Below are 12,566 nucleotides of genomic sequence, written 5' to 3'. Positions count from 1 at the left end.
AAATGGTTAAGTCGAGATTCGAGAGATGAGATTTAATACCGGTAAATTAACTCTGTGATTGTAATACGTAGCGAACGCCCTTTATGATCTGATAAATTGATGCATTGATGATTGATTATTATGTTTTACCCTGGAATATTGTTTATTGGCGAACCTATACCCTAGGCTTTTATTAATTGATTTCTCCCTACTATCTCCTTTAGTTTAATTTCTATCATATCTATAATTTAGTTACTCTATAATCTAGATTATATTAATTAATTAGGAATAAAAAGACTTGTTTCCCTGTGGATTCGACCCTACTTCCCTATCTATTTTAGTTAGTGGTTTTAGGAATTACTTTTGATTAGGTGATACGACTTTAGCCTGTCAAAGGGCTAGTTTGGGAGGTGGTGATCGTCGAGGGGCCGGTGATTGGTAGGGGTTGGGTTCGCGAGATGTGGTGGTTGGCGTAGGATTGGGTTCGGAGAGGTTCATCGTGGTGGTCGGCAATGGGCTTGGCGGCTAGCTTTGTGAGGTAGTAAGCATGGTGATTGGCTTCTTTGGAGGATGTTTGTGGTGATGATGGGGGTGGGATGAGGTTTTCGTGGCTGGTGGAGATGAGGGTTGGGGATGAGGTGGTGGTGAGTAGTGACGGGGACTGGTAAAGGGGTTAGGCCGTTAGGGGATGTTCATGGGGTAGGGGGTTTTTTTTTTATATAACTAAAATCTTTTTTTAAATAAGAAAATTGTAAATAAATAAAAGAAAAAAACAATCTACTAATTGTAATACGCCACGTGTCCGGTAAACCTATTCTACAAGTTATCAACCGATCCCGTTATATGTTAAAGGTTGTTTTATTCAAGAATAATCAAAAGGTCATTTTATTTTTGGAAGATCGGCCAAAAGTCGTTTTATTCTCGACAATTTTTCCAAAAAAAAAAAACAAAAAAAAAAAAAAGAACACCCAACCCCATTCGACGAAAACCCCACTTGTCCACCACCACCCAAGTCCGGCATTCCGGCGTCCCTCCTCCCACCAGCCTAGCCTAGACCCCCTCCCCAACTGCCGACTCCACCTTTTTCCGGCGACCTTTCCCGGCGCCCTTTCCCCCAAAATTGGCACCAACGTGAGGGAATTGAAGGTCACCACGACCCAACCACCTAAACCACTCTCACTCCCCGGAATTCACCCATGATTCCTATTCCAACCCCCAAAAATTCAAAAAACCACCCTTCTCCTCAAAACTGTTTCTTCCGCCAAATCAGACCGTAGATCGACGCCGGTACTTTATAAACAGCTAAGATTAAACACTCCATGAAAACATGATACAACTACCCATCTCGCCGTTGCTCCTGTGGTGACTTCTTCGATGGTCGATAACGACTTTTTCCAGATTAGAGAAAAGGAAGGGGTGGCTTTCGGGTGGGGGGGGGGGGGGGCAATTTTGATGGGTGGGTCATGGTGAAGGAAAGATTCCGATGGTTTAGGGTGGGGGATGCCGGAGAGTCGAAGGGTTGTCGACAGGCCTGGAGAGTTGAAGGGTTGTGAGCCTATGAGGGTTATTGGCTGGGTTTTTCAGTTTTTCTTCTTTTTTTTCAGATTTTTTTTTCTATTTTAATTTTTTTTTTCAATCAATTATGACATGTGTCTATAATAACAAGTTAGGTTATTAGGTGGGACCAATTAAAGCGAATACCCCTCAAAGTTCGGATTATTTAAAAATAATCCAAAGTTGAGATTATTTTTGTCTATTTTTCCACATATATATATATATATATATATATATATATATATATATATATATATATATATATATATATATATATATATATCATGTGAGAACCAAGGTGAATAATAGGAACTAAGAACCAATCTCAGCCATTGATCGCACTCAATCTGATGGCTCACGTTTCACCCGCATTCATTAATGGCATTTTCGTAATTATGCGTTTTTTGCAACTTTTTTCCAGTTTTTAAACTTTTAAGGCAATTTCATTTACTTTATGACTGATTTCATTTACTTTTACTAACTTTTTATTTACTTTTTAGAAATAAAACTGGGAATCAGTTTGTAACATTCAAATATTACAAAAAGGAAAAATACACTTTAATAATCCCAACTATGGGCGATTTACCTACAATAATCCCAACTATTGATTATTCTACAATAATCCTAACTATTAGGTCAGTTTTCCTCTAGCAGTCCCAAACCGGTCAACAAAAGTCAACAACCTATTATTGTAGGTTGTTTGACACGTGTCAGCGTGTAAGTGGTTCCAAAAAAAATTTTAAAAAAAAACAAAAAAAAGAAACTAAAAAAAAAATTATGGCAGCCACCCCTAACCAACACCTCCACCTCTTGCCGCCCAACCACCACCTCCACCTCCGCCGCCCAACCCTAAAACACCACCTTCTCCAGCCACCCAAGTCGGAAACGGCTCCCACGACCAGCCGCACCCCCGAAACCGGCCAAAACACCAAGCCCTTGCCCGTGAAACCACCATTAGCCCCAAATCGCAGCGTGGGTATTCGTGGGTGTTCGTGGGTATTCGTTGGTGTTCGTGAGAATTCAGTGGTTGCTCGTCGGTGTTCGTGGGTGTTCGTCGGTGTTTGTGGGTGTTCGTCAGCGTGGGTGTTTGTGTGTGTTCGTCAACGGAGGAGAGAGAAAGAGGCATGAGAAGGAGAAAGATCGAAGGGAGTTTCGTGGTGGTTGAGAACAGCAGCGTGGGGCTGCGCTGCTGCAATTGGTCGGAGGGGGTAGGTGAACGGTCGAGGCGGTGAGGCCGCGGTGTTAGGCGAAGAAAAAGCATGAGCCACCATGGCCTAGGGTTTCATGGTGGGTGTAAGGTGGTTGAAGGGAGGAGGGGGGTGGCTGGGATGACTTTTGATTTTTTTTTTTTTCTTTTTATTTTATTTTTTTTATATTAAGCCAATCATGTGTTGACATGTGGCATTTAAAAAAAAAAAAAGAGTTTTCCCTTTTAGCAGGTAACCGGTTTTTGGGACTGCTGGAGGAAAACTCACCTAATAGTTAGGATTATTGTCGAATAATCAATAGTTGGGATTATTGTAGGTAAATTGCCCATAGTTGGGATTATTAAAGTGTATTTTTCCTTACAAAAATGCCATTAATGACATGGGAAGCATGTGAGCCGTCGGATTAACATGATCTAAGGGCCTAGATTAGTTCCTAGTTCTTATTTTAGCCTTGGTTCTCATTATAACTTGGTTCTATATATATATATATATATATATATATATATATATATATATATATATATATATATATATATATATATCCCAAATCATTCTTAATTAATTACGGAGTACATAAAAATATATTTGAGTAGTCTGACTATATGCTAAATTGCTAATGCATGATTCACACAATCATATAAATCAGAGCATAATGTCTCTAAATTAAAATGTAAAATAGCCCCGTTCACTTTACCTTATTTTTGCTAAACTAAAATATTTTTACTGAATTGAAATTATTTTTACTAAGCTTAAATTATTTTTACTAAACTGAAATTATTTTTGCTGAAATGAAAATATTTTTACTTATTTTCTATTACGAGTATATTTCTTCTTTATACTTACTGAATTTTACTAAACTGAACTTATTTTTACTGAATTGAGATTATTTTTACTTAATGTTATTTTTTAAAGGTGAAATGAATAGAGCCTGAAAACTTTCAAATGCACTATGAATCCTTAAGGTTTGTAACAAAAATTCATCAAATATCCTGATCGTCTAACAAATGCACATATCATTCACTTATCAAATTATAATAATGCCCACACATTGACTCACTTTTAGTACTTTAGATTTGTGCAGTAAAATCGCCAAAAGCATAAATTACATCAAAATTTAAAGGGAAATTCTCAATGGTGTTATTAAGGTTTTTATTTTTCTCAATGGTAAATAGCAAAAAAAAAAAAAAAAAAAAAACAAATTATCTTTGGCAATCAACTACTCGTGTTACTAATTCAATGGTGACACTAATGAATTTAATCTATAATTTCAGGCCTAACCAAAGTTATTAAAAGGCAAATTGACTAATATACCCTTAAAAATCATATTTTTATTTCCTTCATTTTTTAACAATTAAATTATTTTTAAAAATAGAAACCATCAATCACACACACACACTACGTGAAAAAATAAAATTGGCACCGGTTCAAACCCAGCCTAAGGCACCAGTTTGAACCGGTGTCAATGTGGGGGGTGCCAAAAGTGGTTTAATAAGGCACCGGTTCAAACCGGTGCCAAAAATGGTCAACAAAAATTTTTTTGTTGTTTTTGGCACCGGTTAACCGATGCTAAAAATGCCCAAATATATATATATTTTCCATCTAAAAATTAAAAAGCCTAAAATAAATAACAACATCAAAACATAAAGCCAATATCAATCATCATCAAAATTTGCAGTATATGATCAAAAAAATATTACAACATATAAAAACTTCGATTACAGCATATAAATAAAAAAAAGTTACAATATAAATTTTTTAAAAAAATTACAATATAAATCCAAAAAAAAAAACCCATTCATTCTTGTATCTTGCTTCTTCGATTTCAGATCTAGAATTCATACCTGCACCAATTAAAACAAAAAAAAATCGATTAATATAATTAAACTTTGAAAAAAAAAGCCCAGAAATTTATTCCCAAATATTGAAAAAAAATTCAAACCCAGAAAAAATTTAAATCGAAAAAACCCAGAAAAAAAACTTGAAATCGAAAAAAAACCCAGAAAAAAAAACTTGAAATCGAAAAAAAACCCAGAAAAAAAAAACTTGAAATCGAAAAAAAAAAAAAACCCAGAAAAAAAAAATTAAACCCAGAAAATGAAAAAAAATTTGAAATCCATTTAAATCCAGTATTCGAATAAACCCGGAAATTGAAAAAAATTTAAATCGAAATTAAAAAACCCAGAAAACAAAAAAAATTGAAATCGAAAAAAAATTCGATTAAAATCTGAAAAAAAAAATCAAAATCGAAATTGATTAAAATTTTGATTAAAATAAAAAAAAAATAGATTAAAAATTCGATTCTAATTAAAATCGATTAAAAGTTGTTTAAAAAAAACCCAAAAATTCGATTGAAATCAAAACAATAACCCAGAAATTCGATTGAAATCGATCAAAACAATAACCCAGAAAAAAAAAAAAAAAAAAAGAATTTAAACCGATTACAATTTTTAAAAAATCGATTAAAAAATCAATTAAAACAAAAACCCAGAAAATTAAAACAAAACCCATAAATTTGATTGGCATCGGTGTTGCATGTGGTCTTCAAAAACCCAGATAGCTTTAGAAGGAGAAGATCTTTTGTGTAGGACAAAGAAGATCTTTTGTACAAGTCAAATTTACAGAGAATTAGAAGGAGAAGAAGGAGATCGAGAAAGATAAATAGAAAGAGAAGGAGGTGAAGGAGATCGAGAAGGGAGAAAGAGGAGGAGAGGAGAGGAGAAGGAGATCGAGAAGGGAGAAAGAGGAGGAGAGGAGATGAGAGAGAAAGAGGATGAGAGGAGAGAGAAAGGTACTGATGAGAGGAAAGGAGTATTAGGGTTGGGGGGGATTTAAAGAGGGATCGGTTTTTTTTTTTTTTTTATGGCTCCGGTTCAAAAAGGCACCGATTCAAACCGGTGGCCTTTATGTATTTGGCACCGGTTTGAAGTGAACCGGTGCCTTATGTCTTGGTTCATTAACCCGCACTTTTTTTAGCCTATTTTTGGCACCGGTTTGGCCTGAACCGGTGCCATTTGGGGGTTGCCTTTTTGTATTTTTCTACTAGTGACACTTTCCCCGAGCTACCACAACTATCCAACTGCAAGCCACCACCCACACCCCCAGCCTCGATCTCCCTTCCTCCGGCGCCGCACGAACCACCAGCCCCCTCCTTACCCCCCACGAAACTCTAAACCCTTTAAAAACCCTCCCCAACCCTTGAAATGCCCCAACCATCCCCAACCGAAACCCCCGATGACGATCCCCTAATCGATTCTATTTCACCCAATTCACCCCAAATTTCCTTAATTACAATAACAATGAGCCCACAAACAATGGCGTTGAAAAACCCTAAACACCAAATATCATCTAATTAAACTTTCAATTCCAATGCCGACAAATCCCCAATAACCTCGTCGATCTCGACCTAGAGTTCGTGAAGTTAGCTCTAGATTCATGTGTACATGCGGTAAAACCTCAGACGAACATCCAAAAGCAAATATTGGGATTCCGCCGCCTTAAAGTTGTTACAGGCTAATCATATTTGCTCCAATGGTTAAAATGATGATGATGGTGGTGGGTGTTCTGTTAATGGGGATTGTGAGTCATTGACATCGGTGAGGGACGATTGACGGCGTAAGTCAGTGACGTAGTGTTCAGTTCATGGGTAGGTGTGGCCGGCGCCGGCTAGTAGCAGGGGGTCGAGGCTGGGCGGGCAGGGGGTGGCGGAGGAAGAAGTAGGTGGTTGGTTTTTTTCAATAACGGGGCGTTTGGTTGGAAGGATGGGAATAAGAAGGATAAGAAGGGAGGATAAAGATAGGGGATTGATAGGTGGGACAAGGATAAATAATCTTTATCCCATGTTTGGTAAGTAGGGGAAAGAAATTAGGGATAAGTAATAAATTTATAAAAATACCCTTACTAACTTCTACCCTTCTCCTTACTTTTTCAATTTCATTAAGGGTAATTTAGGGGTCGTTTGGTTCACCCGGGGTAAACAGAATGGAATGAACAAAGGGAATGGTAGAGAATGGAATGAAATCACCTAATATTCTCTATGTTGTTTGTTTTAAAAACAAAGGGAAAGAATCCCATCAACCCACCACCACACAACCACCCACGTTCCACCTTTTCTAGCCACCATCCGACCACCAAACCACCAGCCACACCTTCGCCGTCTTTCCCCTCACCGTCGCCTCCCATTCGTCGGCCTCCGCGCAACCGTTTCTTCCCCGGAGATCAGCCCTGAAAAACCCTAGAAACTCCCCTCCCCCGAAAAACATCATTCACTCCCCGAAAAATCGGTCGTCCAACCTTCCCCCACCCTCGAAACCCTAGGCGACGCAGCGAGGGGAAGGGAGGCGCGGCGACGCGGCGAGGGGAAGGGAGGCGCGGCGACGCGGCGAGGGGAAGGGAGGCGCGGCGACGCGGCGAGGGGAAGGGGAAGTGCGATACGGTGAGAGGAAGAGGAAGGGAAGCGCGGCCGGCTGTGAGGGGAGGGGAAGGGAGGCGCGGCTAGCGTGAGGGGAAGGGGAAGGGAGGCGCGGCTGGCCGTGGTGTGGTGGTGCGGGTTTCCGATAAGTTGAAAAGGTGGAAGGGTGGTGGTATGGTGGTGTAGTGGTGGCCAAGGAATAGGAATGGGAAAGTCTAGGGGGGTGGGGAATGGAGTTGGAGGGATTTTGGGGAATGAAGAGGGGAAAGGGAATGAAAAATATGGTCTAACAAACAACAACAAAGGGAATGGGGGCAGTTGATTCCCATTCCCTTTGATGATTAACCCCAACCAAACAGCCCCTTAGTGTTTTAAAACCCATTTTAAAAATATACAAAAGCATTAGGATTGGATTATGTAAAGATCGATGCATGTGTTAACCATTGCATTTTGTATCGCAAGGAGTTTGCAAATGAAGAAAAATGCCCTAAATGCTTGACTCCTAGATGGAAGGAAAAAGTTGTGCAAGGTGGTGATGTGTCTTCTGGTGACGAAGACGAGGGTGTTGCTGAAAAGAAAACTCGAATTCCTCAATTAGTTTTACGTCATTTTCCTCTCATTCCAAGGTTGCAAAGGATGTTTGTCTCCTCGAAGTTAGCAAAGGACATGCGATGGCATAAGGATGAATGCTCAAAAGATGAGGTAATGAGACACCCAGCTGATTCAGAAGCATGGAAGTCCTTGGATAAAATATATCCAGACTTTGCTGCTGATGCTCGTAACATACGCTTGGGTTTAGCAAGTGATGGCTTTAATCCCGGTGCTAACATGAGTAGCAGATATAGCATTTGGCCAGTGATGTTAGTTCCATATAACTTACCTCCTTGGATGTGCATGAAAAGTGATAACATGATATTATCTTTGCTAATTCCCGGTCCCAAATCTCCGGGAAATGATATAGATGTTTTTTTGCAACCTCTAATTGATGAACTAAAGGAATTGTGGGAGACAGGGGTAAAAACTTTTGATGCTCATGCCAAAGAGACATTTAATATGCGAGCAGTGTTGTTGTGGACTATTAGTGACTTTCCAGCTTATGCTAATCTCTCTGGTTGGAGTACTAAAGGAGAACGTGCATGCCCTAATTGTCATAAAGATACAAGATCAGCTTGGTTAAAACATGGGCGCAAATATTGTTATATGGATAACAGAGTGTTTTTAGAGCCAGATCACAAATGGAGACGTAATAGGAATTTGTTTGGTGGAAAAGTTGAACGGGGTCCTCCTCCTACTCCACTTACAGGACATGATGTTTTAGAGCAATTGAGTGGCTATTCAAATGTGGAATTCGGAAAAGGTGTTACCAGAAAACGAAAGAGAGGCGAACAATACATTGTGCATCAATGGAAAAAAATAAGTGTTTTCTTTCAATTGCCATATTGGAGACATCTTTTAGTGCGACACAACTTAGATGTTATGCATATAGAAAAAAATGTTTGTGAAAGTATATTAGGCACACTACTTGATTTATCAGGGAAGAATAAAGACACCTTAAATGCGCGATTGGACTTAGATGATATGAAGATGCATAGTCAATTACGTGCCAAGCATTTAGGAGATAAAAAATATAAAATCCCTCCAGCAACATACAACCTAACTTTGAATGAACGAAGAAAAATAGTCACCTTTTTGTCTAACTTAGCTTTTCTTGATGCATATGGTTCAAATATATCGCGGTGTACATCTTTACAAGATGGAAAGATCATGGGAATGAAAACTCATGACTTTCATGTTTTCATGCAAGGTTTGCTTACCCCTGCCTTTAAGGGTGTCATAGATGAGAAAGTGTTGGAGCCTTTAAGGGAGCTCAGTTTATTTTTCAAGCGATTATGCTCAAAAACTTTGAAGGTTTCCGACTTAGAGCGAATGGAATCAAATATCGCAATCACCTTGTGCAAGTTAGAACGTATATTCGTTCCTGCATTTTTTGATGTGATGATACATCTTCCAATTCACTTGGCCACTGAGGCTAGGATTGCCGGCCCAGTACATTATCGATGGATGTATCGTTTTGAAAGGTAAGGTTTTAATTTATATAAAAAAATAGGTTTTATATATAAATAAATACTTATAGATTATAACTAACTTTTTTTTTGAAAAAGGGCGATGAGGACATTTAAATCATATGTACGGAACAAAGCTCACCCTGAAGCTTCAATTGCTAATGGGTACATAGAAATGGAATGTCTAACATTTTGCTCAAGATATATTTCTAAGATTGAGACGCAATTTAACCGTCTAGATCGAAATGACGATATCGATCATCAACAACTCCAACTCCATACCCTGTCCGTTTTTTCTAAAATGGGCAAGTCTTTAGGGAAGGTAAATATAAAGCAACTGGCTTTTGATGAATGGAAAGAAGCTCACCTTTATGTTCTAAAAAATTGTGACGAAGCACAACCTTTCTTAGAGTAAGTGTTATGATGTGATTGATTTGAAATTTTTTTTTATTAAAAATATATACAATTAACTAACTTTTAGTTCCTTAATTTCTTTGGTTAGTGAGTATCTAAATGATACGAGTCTTCCAAAGGTTGACTTTTACAAGTGGTTTGAGAATAGGGTAAGTGAGCACACCCGTTTTTTTTTTCCTATTATATATTTTTTCCTCTTTTCTTGATTGTTTTCTTTATTACTTATTGTGAAATACAGATTATTAAGATGTGGAAAGATGGGGATGTAAGGATTACCGAAGAGTTATTTTGTTTAGCAAGAGGATCCATGAAACGTGTTGTGACTTATGATGGATATATCATTAATGGATTTAGATTTCACACCAAAAAACGGCAAAGAAATCGAAAAACTCAAAATAGTGGTGTGGTGGTTAGAGGCGATGAGGAAAGTGGAGAAAAGAATTTTTATGGGATTTTAGAGGAGGTTATTGTGTTAGAGTATGGTGCCTTAAAAAATCGAACAAGTCCCAAAGTTGTTTTGTTTAAGTGTAAGTGGTTTGACGTGTTTAGTGACGGGAAAGGGATTAAAAAAGACAATTTAGAAGCAGTGCTTATCAATGTTACTCGGAGGTTAAGAACCAATGAGTCATTCTCTTTAGCTTCTCAAATTGAACAAGTTTTCTAAGTTTGTTTTTAAGTTTTTAAATTTGTAAATTATACCCAAATTGTTGAATTGTTGGGTTGAGTACTTGAATTTGTGATTAATTGAGTTGATTATGTAATTTAATCTAGTTAATTAGTGTGTGTTCTATTGTTTTTTGAAATTGTTGATAATTTATCAATTTAGGGAGTTAAGGTTTCTGATTTTTTAGGAATTGAATTGCTGCTTTTTTTTTTTTTTTTTTTTTTTTTAGGAAATGAAATTGTTTCCTGTAAATTGATAATTTGATATTATAAATTGTTTCCTGTAAATTGATATTATAAATTGAGTTAATTGACAGTAAAATTGAGTAATTGATGATTTCATATTAGAACTTAGGGTTTCTGTTTTTTTTTTTTTTTTTTTTTTGGAATTGATTAGTTTGGATAATTGCATATGTGGATTGTAAATTGAAGCATTTGTGGTTTTCTTAATCTAATTGTTAATGTAACTTAATTTTCAGAATGAAAAGGAAAAAAATGTGTGATATGATTGATATCACAAGTTTCTTTGATCCGAAAAATCCCCCTCCTCCACAAAGTCCTCCTCCTCCACAAAATCCTTCTCCTCCACCTCCTCCTCCTTTACAAGATCCACCTCCTTCACCACAAAATCCTTTTCCTCCACCTCCTCCACCACAAAATCCTTTTGCTTGGTTACTTATATAGAGCGAGATATGTTTTTGAATGTTGACATGAATGATATTATAGATCGATATCAAAACATGAAAACTCGTAGAGAGCAATTGTAATTTCCTTTATTTGGTTGTAATATGGATATTTATTACTTTTGGAATGTATTTTTTTTAAAAAATATTAGCTTTTTTTTTTAATATTCTTGCATTAATTATTGATTAGTAGTCGGTGGTGACCTAGCACCCGAAAAATCCTGGATCCGCCACTGATACGACCCAATTTATCTAAGAAAATATACTTAGTATTTATATCACTGTATGGTTTATACTACAAAAATAACAATGCTAAATGTTTACAATACTTCTCTTGCTTTCATTCTATTTGTTACAAACCAACTTTAATGTTTGTGCTATTAATATCTTTAATTAAGATTCAGAAATAATTAAATGTTGATATTTGATATTAATGTCTCTAACCCGTTGTCAAAAAAAAAAAAAAAAAAAAAAAAAAAAAAAAAAAAAATCTAACCCAATTTCACATGACTATAGACAAAAATGATCTACATATATAGTGTTTGAACTCATGACCAACAATAATTAAGTTGAAAGTCTAACCATCTTAGCCAAATTTTAAATATACTTTTATATTTATTGCTTTTAATTATGTATCTAACTTTGATTGGGGTCTTTATTTATATATTTATAGTAATGGCTCAGAGGCCGGATCATCACTCGTGCTACACACTAGTTGTTTATTAAATAGTTGTTAGTCATTTTGGTGTATGTAATACGTAAAAGAGTTAAATGTTTAATAAGTTTTTTTTTTTTTTTTGTAAAAATAGTTAATGATAAGCTAATTTTAAAACCTTTTATTATTTTAAATTTTTTCATAAAGAACTTTATAAACCCAAAAAGCTATTTACCAAACACCCCAATTAAATTTTTTTATTGATCAAAACTCTAATGAGTCTCAATCAGCTAAACAAGTAGACAATCTTCAAAATTCTCTTTATCATAAATGCGTAAAAACTAAACTTCATCCAATTGCATCTAATAAAAAAATCGGGTTGGCCAGGGCTTAACATAATATGTCCAAAGACTCCAAACCTGAAAAAAAGTAGTGGCTTTTTTTTTTTTTTTTTTTTTTTAAGATTTGACACATGACTTACAACCTACTAAACTCGGTCACCAACAAATCAAGATTCATTAAAAAAGATGGCATACAATTTATACAAAGGTGAATTTGCCTCATAAATATAAAAATAAAAAGGTGAATTTATTTATTTTTTAATTTGCACAAAGATGAGATTATTTATTGTTTCACAAAAAAAAAAAAAAAAAAAAAAAAGGAAAATTTGTCAAAAATAAGCCAACCTTTGTCCGGTTCGCTTAAAATAAGTCAACCTTTCGATTAACTCAGAATAATCCAACCTTTATAGGGTATTAACTTGAAATGAGTCATTACCTTTTGTAACCGGTTATTAAGGTTAATTGTGACACGTGTTAGAATGTAATTCGTCATTTTTCTATTAATAATTAATTAGGATATATTATATGATTAATTATTAAAAAAAACTAATAATTATAAATTTCAAAAAAAAAAAAAAAAAAGGAAAAAACCCCAACC

At 36.0% G+C, this 12,566-nt stretch overlaps 1 pseudogene across 1 annotated transcript in view; it reads right to left on the bottom strand.

Moving 5' to 3' along the window:
* The window catches only part of LOC145627691 (bifunctional 3-dehydroquinate dehydratase/shikimate dehydrogenase, chloroplastic-like), a 178,141-nt pseudogene that overhangs the window by 111,544 nt on the left and 54,031 nt on the right, over positions 1 to 12,566 (bottom strand). The gene's annotated exons all lie outside the window — the stretch shown is intronic.

Source organism: Chenopodium album, chromosome 4 (genome assembly GCF_948465745.1).
Source record: "Chenopodium album chromosome 4, dcCheAlbu1.1, whole genome shotgun sequence".
NCBI lineage: Eukaryota > Viridiplantae > Streptophyta > Magnoliopsida > Caryophyllales > Amaranthaceae > Chenopodium > Chenopodium album.
Note: the sequence above shows the minus strand (reverse complement) of the source record. Positions and strands in the feature narration are given on the sequence as shown.